This window comes from Mytilus californianus, unplaced genomic scaffold (assembly GCF_021869535.1).
Source record: "Mytilus californianus isolate M0D057914Y unplaced genomic scaffold, xbMytCali1.0.p SCAF_6, whole genome shotgun sequence".
NCBI classification, from domain to species: Eukaryota; Metazoa; Mollusca; class Bivalvia; order Mytilida; family Mytilidae; genus Mytilus; species Mytilus californianus.
The window spans coordinates 59,128,374-59,144,805 of NW_026262712.1; the positions used below are offsets into that span (position 1 = coordinate 59,128,374).

At 31.0% G+C, this 16,432-nt stretch overlaps 1 long non-coding RNA gene across 2 annotated transcripts in view; it reads right to left on the minus strand.

The window, feature by feature from the left end:
• The window catches only part of LOC127706163 (uncharacterized), a 219,189-nt gene that overhangs the window by 77,113 nt on the left and 125,644 nt on the right, over nucleotides 1-16,432 (minus strand). The gene's annotated exons all lie outside the window — the stretch shown is intronic.

Genomic DNA, 16,432 nt, shown 5'->3' on the forward strand with positions numbered 1-16,432 from the left:
TAATAAAGCCATAACTATTCGTCAATTGGGATTTTAACGAGGGGTGTCCGTCGGAAGTTGACGGGAAATGGCTGACCCGTTTTAAGAGGGAGCAATATCTCTTGCACGTAAAAAAAACCACCTTTGTCGATTTCGAAAAAGAGAAGATTAATGCCGCTACAAGCAAAGTGGAAAGGGATAAATATAAGTTGTAATAACGTGTTTCTCAATCGACTATAAATACATATGTTTAAACTAAATAAATATATGTAAATTAAAACTCTTTTGTATTCAAACTTGTTTAAATTGGTAACAATCAAAGAATAAAGTTCGTAGATTCCAATTTAAACTTACTTGTGGGTCAGTTAATTATCATCCACCATTTCGTCATTTGCCATGTTCACTGGAAGTAACATGAGTAAAGTAATTTTCATTTTTCAGTATTGTGACTTATATTTATTTTTACAATATACAGCTAGGAAATTGTGAACGCGAAGTAGTTTTCTCGTTTGAATTGTTTTACATTGTCATTTCGGGGCCTTTTATAGCTGACTGTGCGGTATGGGCTTTGCTCATTGTTGAAGGCCGTACGGAGACCTATAGTCGTTAATTTCTGTGTCATTTGGAGAGTTGTCTCATTGGCAATCATACCACATCTTCTTTTTTATAGACACTCCGCTTTTGTGATTTGTTCACTATTCAAATATTTTTTTAAAGTTTATATTACATATATTTAATTTTTTTAAATACTAAGGCTTGTTTATTTCAGGAAAAGGGTTCCTTGGCAGAATTTGGCAAAACTTTTATTTATTTATTTATTTTTATTCGAGCGTAACTGATGAGTCTTTTGTAGACGAAACGCACGTCTGGCGCATATACAACATTTCAATTCTGCTATCTATGATGAGTTTATTTACATCGATGATGAACACTGCACCAAGTTTATCTATTATGTAATCCATTATGTTGTTGTGTTGTCTGTTCCATTGTCGTAAAACAAATTTCATCAATAAACATTTTTATATGGGAAATAGTATACATTTTGTGTTAAAATTTCAGAAAGTAAATTGATTGTCTTTCATTTGCCCTGTACACTCTATGAAGGTCGTTCATTAGTACATTTCCCTGTTGGGTTTTGTTGTTTTGTTGTCTCCTTGGCGTCTTGTTGTATATAAAATGTTGTATCAAAATAAAAATAAAATGACAACAGAGTTTGATTGTAAAAAATATTATAGATCTAACAACCGATACATTTTCAACACCTATAATACTATTGTCAGCTAAAACATGAATTTCAAAACCAGTCTTTAGTGCAGAATACTACTCTAGTTTCCTTTTGGATGAGTATGGTAAGACGAATACAAGCTTTTTACATTTTATTTGTCCATTAAAACGACCAAATGTACATTGCAACATGCATAATCGAATTTAATCAAATATGGTATGTAGTTCAATAAGGCAGTATCTCAATGACAAAATAACACAACTATTTGATACATGTAAAAAAAGACACACAAAAAAAGTATTGCAGTTATCGGACATATTTTTTCAAACATGTTATCAAATAAGGTTCTTGTTATATTTTACCTCCAATGAACACTAACAACAAACAGGCTACTAAATAAACCATAACCTTCATCCTTCTTTTTATTTTCTATGCAAGACACTACAAAACAATAATAATTTCTTATATTCATGTACTCAGTGTTTCATTATCATAGTTTGATTTAAAGAATCATTTATTTCACTTGTTTAAATGAAGATGACGAGTAAAAACTAGCTGTCTGTTTTGATAATTTTTGTTTAATTGGTTTGTTAACCTATATCTTTTTCATACATTGATTACTGCCAGACAATGATCGCCGTAACCGCTACTGTGCGGCCAGTTAATGGAAAAGTAAGTTGAATGACACCAATGATTTAAAGTATAAGGAGCATTAAGACCCGCTTTTGGGCTCAGATAAATTATATATTGATGAACCATTATAACGTAATATATATTATGAAATTTTCTTAAAATATAATAGAAATGGGCTACAGGTTGTGACAACAAAATGACACATTTGGTTATGGATTATTAAAAAAAAACATAATTTTGTAAAAATATAACTTTAAGAAAATGTTTTTAGAATTTCAAAAGTAAAGGTAGGTTCACTGCACGTTTTTCTGGCTAAAATATAAAATAGCAACATTTCATGTACATTCCTCCACTTAAAATGTCAATTTAAAAACATTAGAAATCAATAAAAATTAATCTACGATTGTACAAACATTAATTTGTTGAAAACTTTTAAATGGAAATTCCCATAATTTGTTGGCATGTCCATCACATTTTGCTTATTTGATTGGACCTAAGGTTCTCTATTATTTGCAATTCAAAATGGCAAAAGACACCCATACCAACAGTATACGGTATATGTGAAGATCTACAATTTACCAAGGGCATAGTGAGGTATACAATTTATACATATGAAGCCTTATTATTTGATAATATGTTGTTGTTATTTGAGGTATGCGCATAAAGGTGCTTTAGAATTATTATTAACTATTTGTTTTATAATGATCTTTTCTTATAATTTTTTTTATTTAAGAACTAAATACGATATACATCTACAATTTAAAAAAATCGTTAAAATTTATAAAAACAATTAAAAAAAAGAAATTACTTACAGGCACAAATCTGCTATGAGACATGCTTTTTTTCTATGAAAATCTATGCAATCTTCATAAATTCTTAACTTATTAAAAGCTAAAATTTACTTGCATGAGCAAATTCAGCCGTTGACGTAAAAATGTTTTAATAAGTTATCTACTAGTGTCCAGCTTTTATACACGATTTGATGCAAATGACATTGACATCTGTTAAAACATTGTTGATTGCAGCATTCCTCTTTGTTGTTTGACGCCCTTCGATGGTTAATGGTACATAGCACCACTGTCAAAATATGGTGCATTTGATTTATTTTTTTAAATGCAGCCGTCCTTCTTTTTGTCATCAGTTGTTCATCAAATGCAATTGTACCTATGCATTTTTAGTGAAAATATTATAAATAACTCCAAAAATAATTAAAAATTCGTGAATCATGTAGATCCACCATCCTCTCTCTGTTTATCATATTGTTATGAATAGTAATGGCGGGAAATAAATTGTGACAGTTTTCCGCATATTATAACAAAATTATCAGACTGGTATTAACTGGTTTGGGTCCATACAGAATAAGAAATAAAACATGATATGACAAATATAGTGTGATGTTAAATGTCATGTTAATGTAAACCCCTAACCTAGAAAAAAAGATGTAATTAAATACTATGTTTACGTCAGTTTTTAACTTAACAAAAGTGTACCTTATATTTTTGCTACATGATCTGGATAAAATGGATATCAGGATTTGATAATGGGGTAGTGAGTTAACAAAACTATAGCATGTATAGCATGGTCTGGGTATTTTTCATTCAATATTTTATTGTATTGATGGACATGTTGATAAAACATTGCTTACTCAATATAAAAGTAATACAAGCATATAATACGCGTTAAAAAAAAAAGATAGATGTAACAAGAACTAAAAGTTGCTACATGTATTACACATTTTTTCTTCAGCAAACAAAATTATACAATTTTTGTCTTTTGAAGGGATCATACAATTTTTGTTCTACACAAGAGATTTATGACAACAATAAAAGTATACCGCTGTTCAATAGTCACTAATCGGTTAAGCGAAAACAAATCCAGGTCACAAACAAAAATTGAAAAAAACCACATCAACTATACGAAGAAAATAACGGAATAATAGAAACACTCAACTGCAACAAAAACAAACTCCAACATACATACACATGCCACATTCCTGACTGGATACAGGACATTTTAAGAAAATGGTGAGTTGTACCTGATATAATTGTTAGCAAAACCTTACGTGCAATGTTAATATTCACCGGAGTCAACTTATTGTATTTATTATGGCATTTCTATAATCTTATTTTCATTAAAAATCTAAACAAATATATAATGTCTTTAGAATATTCAACTGCTCATAAATCATTGTCAATGTTTTACTTGATATAAAAAGTTGTGCAGGTAATAAAGGAGAATTTCGAAATCAATATTTTAGCCTCGAACATACTGCTGAACTTACTATGGTGTAACCTCTCAAAAACAAATGACAAGGCTACACACAGTTAAATATTACGTCAGTGAAATGTCCTCTTGTCCCCTTTCCGAGAATATCAAATGAACCTCAACTAAACTGGATCGTTGTAATTTTTCTCTTATATTGCTCTTACATTTGTAAGGATGATAAATTCAGAAAATTGATTCGGACATGATAAGTAAAAATGTGTTTTATAAAAAAAAAAGATGTGGTATGATTGCCAATATAATACGACAACTCTCCACAAGAGATCAAATAACACAGGAATTAACAGCTATTGGTCACCGTATGATCCTTCAACAATTGTCAATGCCCATCCCGCTTTTACCTCTCAATTTGCAATTTTGGTTCTTTTAAATTCTACTATACTAATTGCAAATTTTATGGGATAGCAACGTATAATGTAATGATAATAATTGAGAGAATTGAACGCCATATATAAGAAAACCTGGATTCATTTAAGACATTTATTTTAGAACTTTATTTCTTTTTATTGAATAAATCAAGAAGACGATAAATTCTTTGTTTCATTATTCACATTGTTTCAATTCATCAGACACCCAAGGGAGATTGGGAAATAGAAACATAGCCACAACTGGTCCTCTTCCGACCACCATTTATCTTGCAAATTGGGACGTTTGTTTGGATGTGCAAAATGTTAAATTTTACAGCGTAGACCGGTCAGCATGCTCATGTTAGTGCTACCTGGTCTATTTCGAAAAATAGTTACATAGTATACATTTTGTATGCTCCTTATATGGCGTTCAATTCTCTCAATTATTATCATTACATTATACGTTACTATCCCATTCATTCAAATGGGTTTTTCAAATGGGTTTTTCAAAGCTTTTTTTTCTTTTTTTTATGTTCAATGTACATCTTTGTTGCATTCAAACAGTTTGTTCGTATGAACTCAAATTACTTAAATATATGTTCTTATCTTTTTTTTTCTATTTTTGTTGCCATATAATCGGATACAAACCCTTGGAATGGCCTCAATGATAGATGGAACTATACTTCATTCATATGTTCCAAGTTAGAAGCCTGTAATCAAGTGGTTGAAGCAGATTTTTATTGGATATTATCAATACGAAAGCATTCTATACCAGGTTCTTCTAATAACCAGAATGATAGAGTTTTACCTCTGTGCAGTTTTATCATTGTTTTTTTTTTTTAGAAAATGATCTGTCGTTCTTCGAGCTTTTGTTTTCGGTTATTAAAGCTTAACAACTTTCCAATTTTTTTTATTAACTAATGCACATTTTTTTCCCTAAGAAATACAGGCATGCCTCGATAGTACAATTTGTAGGTCTAAGGATGTTCTTTCAAAGAATATCAACGCTGCATGTTGAACAATTTGGTGGGTTTTGGTTTTGGTTTTTAAAATTGATGGTTGAGTCCTTTTCATTTGATGATAATGTAAAACAATCTATAATACAACCAATTTGAATACTCCTAAAGGAGATTTGTTTTCCTAGGGACATTGCTCTTTAATTTTAAATTACAAATCATAAAACCGAGACAATCAATCGTTATTCGACCTTTAAAGAAGTAGACTCGATTGAATCTATCAATATAACAATACGGGATTAAATATTTTAACCACAATTACTTATGAATAAGATCATTGTCTTCCAGCATTTCGTCCTTTGCCATGGTGACTGCAAAAAAAAACATTATTTGTTGTTGTTTGTCTGATATATTTAAGTATTACAAACACCTTATTTATTTTGTATTGTAACTCATCAAGTGTAATCAAATGTTATGTTGAAATTTAACAACAGAATTATCAATCTTTAACACTTAAAAGAGATGATTTGCAGACAGTTGTGAAAAAGTTTTTGTTATGACACAATAACATGGTATAATTATAATACGCCTCGACAGCTCTGATTTAGTTAAGAAAGTGGTTACTCCATTTCATTCACCTGTGCTCGTCCTGCTACTCCATTAATCACGAAAAAGATTAATTTCAAAATTTCAATAAAAACACCTCAAACTTCTATGGCCTAATATAATGTCTTCAATATGTATTACCCATAATAACTTTTATAAAATTTAAAAAAAAAAACGTATTCAACAAAAGGTTTGTGTTGCAGAAGGATATATCTAAATAGCATTTGGATCTACAATTATCTTGAAAATTGAGAATGAAATCGTGGAATGCTTCAAAAATACAAAAATACAAAAACCCGACTAAAGTGCTGAAAAATGCCAAAGGCCACCAATGGGTCTTCAACACAGCGAGAAATCCCACACCGGAGGCAGGCCTCAGATGACCTCTAACCAATAATGTATATTGTATTATAGTTTAACTGTCTTTACAAGAAACTATATCCGCAAACACAGAAACTATATTTCTGGAAGTAAAATATTAAATGACGATTTTATTTTTAAGCATTATATTTATATATGTCTGAGTCACTCAAACAAGAACCAAAATCTTACCTTAATAATTAGCAATCAAACTCAAAGATGAAAAGCGGGTCTTATGTTGTTCCTTCCAACTGACCTTAGAAACATACAAACGACTAAACACACAGAAATCTTCATTCTTCTCTTTAATGTACTGTTAGATAATAAAAAAGAAATCAAATATGGCTAGTGCTGCTTTAATGATAGTACTTAATATCTAAGGGTTTTCTTTTTTTTTTTGGAAAATGAAGATCTGGTTGAAACAACTTAAAAGAAATGTTGTAACAATGCGATATTGATTTGTTTGTAAACATCGATTTAAACATAGTGACCTATAGAGTAGCTTCTGTAACGATATGGCAAATGACTTTTGATAAATTCTTCTTAGTTTTTTTTAAAGGATTTGCGTTTAATAAAGTTTGACGTGCAACAAAAATCTAAAATTGCAAAATGTTTTCTCGAACAGTGTTTTGCAAATACTATTATTGAATTTCGTAGAAACAAATCCCGCTTCATCACAATATCCGTAATAGTTTTAAGAATACTAGATATCTGTATAAGTCGTTTATATTCCATGGTGATGTTATGAAAGACGGATTTGATATTAATTCACCAGAATAGCTTGCCGCGATATCAGCTTAAACTGCAGTCTAAAAACGAAGTATGTGAAAAACTAAAAATCTCCACATTTTTCTTTGGTATTATGGTTTTTTCTAGATTTAAGAGGATCGAGCTTAAAAGATAAAATATTAAAGTACATATCGTTGTTTTTTACATTAAACTTACTGTTTTCACACACAAAATGTGTTCAGTAGTAATGATGTTATCATTGTTGAAGCACATACCGCTATATATTTAAATGCTATGTGAATTTATACTTGATGCAAACTAAATTATGAATGCTATGAGCAGACTATACAGGTTGTTAAAAAAGATTCATCTGAACAACTAACAAATTTGTGTTTATTCTTATATTATCCAAATCCAACTGATACGGTATATACGTGTTATTAACAAATTTCGCCTGTGGGTCACCTTTTATTCAATATTGCGACGCAAATGACACCTGACAAATGCAAACCATTTGTTTCTGTATCCTGTTTTGTGATTGTCCGTACCATTAACGACTTTAAGAACAAGTTGTTTTGATAAATGTTAAACAAATGCATATTTAATACTTTATTTCCTTATTTGTGAAAACGTTTATATATTTGATATAAAAAAAAACATCCTTTTTGTAACATGCACAGTCAAAATCTTAAAAAAAGGTCAGATAAAAATACAATCTGTTCTGTACATTATGACTTTTTAGTTTATTCTAGTGGTGTCTACTTATCGTGGCTCCGTATTTGTACATCCCGGCATTGTGTAATTGTGCTGTGTTTAGATTTTTGTATTCTTGCCTTTCGTTTTTGCTAACGTGTGTTTGTTTACTTTAGTGAAATATTTGTTTGTTTTTATAATGATTGGCATTATAACACAACTTTGACAGCTGTACCCCTATTTGTTTTTATATTTTTGCGTCTGTTTGTTTTGTTCACACATCGATGTCAATAAATTATAATGTTATGCCATTGTCATACAATTGAGAGGTTTAGCTAGCTATAACCCACCATTTTCTAATTACGAAAATGATTGTTCCAAGTCACGAACAGTCATTAACCATTCGTTTGATGTGTTTCTGCTTTCAATTTTGCCATTTGCTTAGGAACTTTCCGTTTAGATTTTCTTTTGAGTTCGGTGTTTTTGTTATTTTACTTATCGCAACATAAAACAATGTGCTACTCTTTTTAAATAGATGCAGACACTGGATGAACATTACTGTAATTAGAAAAAAAAATATATGTACACAGAATAGAACGTTAATGCAATACACAAGTTAAAGTGAAGACATAAACACGACCTGAACAATGTCTTTATAAAAAGACAATGAGGTAAGAATGCAAATTAGAAAAATATTAGCCAGAGTCAATTATTTAAAAAAGTAACATCATAACACAATCAACTTTTATAATAATCATTTAATAAAATTGAGAATGAAAATGAGGAATGTATGAAAGAGACAACAATCAAACAAAAGAGCAGTAAAAAGCCAAAGGCCACATATGGGTCTTCAACACAAGAAGTACATCCCAAATACATGTCAAGCAATTATTGCGCACTTCAACCAGCAGCTAACTTTTTTGAAGTAGTAGGTAAGTGTAAATATTTATATATAACGATTTGTAATGCATACAACTACAGATCAAGGGATTTCTTATTTCGAAATAATAAGATAAAACATAAGCAAAAACACTTGAATGTATAAATGCACAAAGGTTCGTTAAAAGTTATTGTTCATGGACAAAACATTAAAACCGAGAATGCATTACTTATTGATAAATTATATTCATATACATTCGTATGAATAGTCTATTACTTATTGCCTTCTTACTTCATTTCTTGATTTTATTTCAAAACTCTCCATATTAGACCAAATGAATAAAATAATATCAAAATAGATTACCGTACGGTTTTAAACAATGAGTAAGTACCATATCACATAGTCAGCTATACAAGTCCCCAAAAACACGAATTTAAAGCAATTTTAGACGAGAAAACTAACGGCTTTATTTATGTACGAAATAATGAACGAAACACAAATATGATACACAGCAACACACGGCAACCACTATTGTACATACTCCTGACTTAGGGCAGAGGCATACATAATATGGCGAGGTAAATCTAGTTCGATGGCGCCAAACTCTCTCACTTACCTGAGACAGTCGTGAAACAGTACAGCACAAAGTTCATTTATAAACAAGCTTCACAATGGGAGCGTGCATAAGTAATATTTGAATTTGAAAAATCTAAATTTTTTTTAAATATTTTCTAAAATATACATGATTTTATGCATAGACTGATCGATTATATTTACAACAAAAAGAACTAAGAAAACACGAACATTGCGTATCTGTATTCCCTTAACAAATGCTGCAAAGTTTGGTTTCTGACTTTTACAAGCTTTTGATATATTGATATATACTTTTAATTTTTTGTAAATAATATTGTTTGACATAAAATTTTCATTAGATAAAAACCTCGGCTAGTTTTTGTATTTGTTATTGAAAAGTATTACAAGGTATCAAAGATTTAGTTTTTGTAGCGGCAATTAGGCTACTGCTTACGTTGTTGAAAAAGTAAAATAAACATAATATATAATTATTATGTGGTTTGACACTGACATAGGACGTTGCATAATTTGTTTACAGAAGTGTCAGCTGTGGTAAACCACCCTTAGAAAATGTTCAAATTAAAATGTTTTACGTGTTTCTTATTCTATTGTTGACTACAAGTCCATCTTTGCATATTTAAAACAATTAATTGTGAGGTCAACAACATACCAGTGCATTATGTATGTTAGGAACGAAGGCAAACACATTTAGTGTCACATGATTGTAGTAATACTGAGTGACCGTTGAAATATTAGTCATGCTCAGCAGTAACGGAGAGTCTGTCATATAATATTAGGTAAGTTTAGTTGGTAGATTTCTACTGTCAAATTACAGCGAATTCAAACGAAAGTGTAATTTAAAGTCTCATGTTTTTCTTTATTTCTGAATGTTTTTACTTATAATTTAGACAAAATTAATTTGTATTTTTTCGTTTTTTCTTTTATACTTTGTCTATAAATAAATATATACTAAATTTTTTAGAACATCTACATTAGTTAAAAATAACATGGCCAAATATATATATAGATGAACACTACAATATCATTTGAAATAAATACCATTGCATCATCAATAGACATTTGAAGATGTGGTATGGGTGCCAAAACATTTTTTTTGCTAGCAGTTATTGATCTTTTGACTATTTAAATATAGAAAGATGTGGTACAGTTGAGTGCAGACCAAGCATTACATGTAGACGGGCGGAAAAGGGAAAAAGGCGGCGTTTACTCGCGTGCACTTAATGTAAACGCCGCGTTGATTGTGCATTAACTCTGAAATTTTAGTAGACATAAAAAGTAAACCGGCGTTTACTTCCGTGTTTACGTCCGTGTTAACGCGAAAATGGCGCGTCTTCTAATTTTGTAAAGAGTAAACGGGCGTTTACTTTCGCGTTTACATCCGCGTCTTCTAGTTTTGTAAAACGTAAATGCACATTTACTGTTTGTAGTAAACGCGCGTTAACGTAGATTGTCATCGTATCCTGGATACACTGACCTTACCTTTCGATTGAAATATTGAAGATTACAGTAAATGATACACCTCTCTAATTTACTGAAAATTTATCATAGTATTTTTCTTTTACTGCACAAATTAACAGTTCAAGCATGTCCTTCTTTTATTCAAATAATTAATTCATCACCAAAATGCCGACGTGAATTTTGACCTAAATACTTTTACCCAAATATACCCAAACATACCCATTTCAGACAGGCCAAAACTGACCAGTTTTGCACTTTATTTAGTAAATATGTATAGCCTCATATATTAAATTAGTACTATTTTTATGTCGAGAATGGATTGTATAATAAAGATGACAGCAAAATTGGAACACAATGACTACAAAATTTTGTCCGCATCAACTTAGAGTGCCAGCATGTCCTCTTTTTATTCAAAATATTGAATCGTAAAACATTTCAGTAGTTTTGTATGGAACGTCACAGCTGTCTTATGTGGAACTCTGGTATTACGCTATGTTGGTTTAGTGTTACTTGATGATAGTTTGTCTTTACATTATATGGTTCTGACATTACGTAATCATGTTTGAAATAACTCAATATGGAATAGTCATTACTTAATGATTTTTCGATATTACATGAAATGGTTTCGTATTGACTTGATATAATTTTGTCATTACTTGATATGGTTTTGTCATTACTCAATGTGATTTCACCATTATTTAATGTGGTTGTGTCATTAAGCAAGGTGGTTTTAACACTACTTGATGTGTGACTTAAACGTAATGTAGTTGCTTTAACATAACGTAAAGATGTTTCAGAATTTGACGATTTTACACTACATGATGTGTAAGTTACAGTTTTTGATGTGGTCCTGTCATTCTTTGATATGTTTATCTCATTACTTGAAGAGGTAAAACCACGTGATCATTTCGGAAAAAATATGATCTATTTTTAGACCGATTTTCATACGCGTTTGTGTTATGCGCTTTGGATGAGTACCGCTATCCATTGAGTTAAAGTTATAATTAAAGTTCGAGTAGTTGTTAAGAGTGATTTGGTATGAAAAAGGGGAACGGAAGACAAAATTAAGAAAAAAATCCCCCAAAAAATTAACAGTAATTCAGACTTAACCAAACCACTTGGTCCTGCCGTTTATTCCTTAGTTCTCAAATGGAAGCAGTATTATATAAAAAAAAAGATTCCAAAGAACCCTACTTTATCTTGATCTTGAAGAATAACTCATACACAAGATTTAGAACAATTCATGGAGGTTTACATGTACAAATATTATGTCAAAAAAGTTTAATTCGGTAATATTTCATGCAAAAAAAAACAACATATACAGAAATAAGTTTATGTGGTATGATTGCCAATGAGACAAGTGCGACTCTCAACCTCATACCGAATGACGTAGAAGATAACAACTGTGTAAGCATATATGGATTTCAACAATGAGCAAAACCCATACCAAATAGTAAGATTAAAAAGGTCCCGAAATGTATAATGTAAAAACAATTCAAACGAGAAACTTACGATATAAATGATGAAGACGACGACGCCACTACCGACGATGGAATATAGGTTTGTTGCATCTCACTGTCGCTACAGTAATGTCACAGGCTCGACATAAATCAAAAGACTTGAACTGTTTTTTCAACAAATGAGACACTTTAAATCAACTCGCACTAAAGTTACAGAAAAATGAGGGGATCGGACTAAGCGACAAAGCATCAATTCTATAAAATAAGAATTCTCCGATTTTGTTTTAGCGTGTATGATCATTTGAACATATATGAATATTAATCTTTTATTTTTATTTATCGCATCCTCTGATATACCACGCAAATTGAAAAAAAAACAACTTTATGGAATATCTGTTTCACAGGTGACGACAATTATGTTCCAGTTGTCGTAACCACAATCCCGTCATCTTTTCCTTGAATGTTAACTACCAAATAAAACAAAATCACTGGGTTTGTACTTTCAAGTTTAACACGACGAGTGCCACACGTTGAGTAGCATCTGCTTACCCTTCCGGAGCACCCGAGATAATCCCGATGGATTTATATTACCAAGTCATACTGATTTTTTGAGTTGAGGCAATCAAAACTGTTTTTACATTTTCTTCTTATGTTGTGCTGTTACACTAAAGTCCGAGGTTAGGTTAGGGTTTAGCGCTTACATACATGTTAAACTCCGCTATATGTACTTTTTTATATGCCTTCCACAAGTAAGAAGCCTGTAGTTTAATGGTTGTTGTTGATTCATGTGTGTCATATTTGTTTTTCGTAGATTGTTTGGTTATAAATTAGACAGTTAGTTTTCTAGTTTGAAATTAGAATTGCTTCACATTTCACGTGGTAGCCGAGTATACGGTGTGTCGAAGGCTGTACGGTTGCCTATATGATTGCTTACATCCACTGCATTTAAACTCTGGTGGATAATTGTCTCATTGGCAATCACATCACATCTATCTTTAATTCAATTTATGTGGTGTGTTTTGTAAGCTGTAACATTGTTTATCTTTTGTACGCATACCTACCCCTGAGCCCTCTATTCGGAAGCTCGAGTAAAAGCCAGTGATCCGCGATATAAAAAATAGAACTTATATTAGATAACTCCGAATCTTAAACTAAAGAGACTCAAATTAGAGTCTTACTCGAACTCTACGTCAAAAGGTGACTCAAATTAAAAGTTGAAGTCGAATTGTAACTTGAACTATATCAGTCCTTTAAATGTAAAATCTTGGTATGTGGTTGAGAGTTGTCTCATTGGCAATCATACCACATTTTTTTTATTTTTATACAAGGTTTATTTTTGCATTAAATATTACCGACTTTAACTGTTTTGACATGATACATTTGTAAACCTCGATGAAGTGTTATAAAACTTGTATAGGAGTTATATTCTTTAAGATCAAGATAAAAGCATTTACAGAAAAAAAAAATTATAAATTTTGTTTTTACCGATAAATGTAACGATAAATGTACAGTCAACACTACGCTTTTACACTGACAGCAGAATTATCAGGCGAGACACAGGGTTCTTTGGAATCTTTTACGAATTTATTATCATATTGTTTCCATTTGATAAATATGGAAAGAACGGCAGGACAAAGTAATTTCGGGATATACCCCTTATGTCTGAATTACTGTTAATTTTTTAGTACTTTTTTCTTATTGTTTTCTGCCGTTCCTCTTTTTCATATCAAATAACTCAAAACAACAACTCTTACAGTTACTTTTATTTGAACTTTAACGCAATGGATAACGGTACTCATCCAAAGCGCATTACACAAACGACATATGGAAATCGGTCTAAAAATAGAACATATTTTTTTTTCGAAATGGTCACGTGGTTTTACCTCATCAACTAATGAGATAACCACATCAAAGAATGACAGGATCACATCAAATTCTGTAACTTACACATCAAGTTGAGTAAAATTGTCAAATTTTGAAACGTCATTACGTAATGTTAAATCCATATAAAGAATTGGCAAATCATTATTACGAAATAACAAAACCACATCACGTAATGAAACAACTACATAACGTTAAGTCACAAACACATCAAGTAGTGTTAAAACCACCTTGCTTAATGCGACAACCACATTAAATAATGGTGAAACCACATTGAGTATTAATGACAAAACCATATCAAGTAATGACAAAATTATATCAAGTCAATACGAAACCATTTCATGTAATATCGAAATATCAATTAGTAATGACTATTCCATATTGAAATATATCAAAACATCATTACGTAATATCAAAACATCATTACGTAATGTCAAAACCATATTATGTAAAGACAAACTATCATCAAGTAAGACTAAAACAACATAACGTAATATCAGAGTTCCATATAACAATGTATAAGACAGCTGTGGCGTAGTATTGATACCTCAGGCTGACTCGTATAACAAAATTGTTTGACCGCATCAACCAAAACTCACCATATTTGCACGTTATATTATGATAGCAATATTGAAACACAATGACTACAGTACATTATTTTGTCTGCATCAATTTAGAGTGCCAGCATGTCCCCTTTTTATTCAAAATATTGAATCGTAAAAAAATTCAGCAGTTTTGAGACCTCAGACTGACTTCTATGACAAAATTTTTTGACCGCATCAACCAAAACTAACCATATTTGTACTTTATTATGTAATTATATATAGCCTCATATTAAATCAGTAATATTTCTATGTCAGGATGGATTGTATAATAAAGATAACAGCAATATTGGAACCCAATAACTACAATACAAAATTTTGTCTGCATCAATTTAGAATGCCAGCATGTCCTCTTTTTTTTCACATATTTTCGGTTTCCATGGTAACGGCAGCCATTTTTTAGTTCCAAAGTTGCACTGCAACTCGAAAGTCAAGATTCCTTGGTATAGTGAACTATCATTTACATTGGTTCCATTGGCTCCGAGAAAACTGTCGGACAAAATAGGTGGAAGTATGATAATAATACAGTAAAAGAAAATGAGACAGAGACAAAGCAACATGTCACCGACATTGTCGATCGGGTGACATAGTAAGGGAAACAAGAAACGTAGAACAACAATATGTCACCCCCACTCTGTTGAGGGTGTCATAATAATCAAGAGTTACTTCTCTTATCACGACAGCTTCATCTAAAGTATTTGTTGACATTAAATCAGTCATAAAAAGCTTTAAAAAAAACTACAACACATTATTAATTTTATAAGCGCTATGAATGTCCTTTGAAATTCAAGGGTGTATATTCTTGTTTTCCTCTTATAGTTGAAGTTTTTCTCTCGGTTTTAGTTTAGTTTTCACATTATTTACGTTGACAATGCATAATCCGATCAGTTTGATAGTTCAAATAGCAAACTTAACCTTAAGATATATTTATAAATTGGGAGTAAATAAAACCTGTCAAAATAAATAGTTCCACTATATCACCCAACGGAGCGAATGGACATACAAAGGTAATTTTTCTGAATTTTTAAGGCTTTTTCAGAAGTAAATTATTGCTTAAACCTGGTTTTCAAGAAATTTAGCTAGCAAAACCTCCTAGTGATATGGCAATTTCTTTTTTTTTCTAATTCTGAACAGAGTTCTTTCTTTTCCTGATCTGTTATTTTTTTTTTATTTAATAAATGTGCAATTTAATTGATCTGAGTTCTCTATTAGTCAAAATTAAATTTTGACGTCAAATTGTTTCGCTTTACTCTGAATTTCCTATTGTGACGACACGAAACATGTCGATTAGTTCTGATGACGTTACATAAATAAAATGCATCTTTCTTGCAGATTATTAAAAGAAAGAGGTAAGCTTTGTCTGCATATCGTCACAAAATCACAAGAGAAAGAGGTTATACCATCTGATCTCGTGCCGTACGATATTTTTCTACTCTCGACAGGTAAATTTTAAATATTTCAAACGCTCGATGAAGTTCTCGTTTTGTGAGCTATTGTTTATCTGTTGGTCTTTTTCTTTTTTAGAAATAGCGTTGTGATTTTGTTTTCGACTTGTGTGTTTGAATGTTTGACTGTTTCGAAAGGAGAAACGCAGGGGTAGAAACCTTTTGCTGGCATATCAAGTTTGTGCGTGAGTTATTGTTACACTACTTTCAACTTGGTGATACATTTACCCCGTCTGATCATAAAAATCTTTATTCTATCATAAGTGGATTTGCGAGTTCTTGTATCGTATACAAAAAAGTT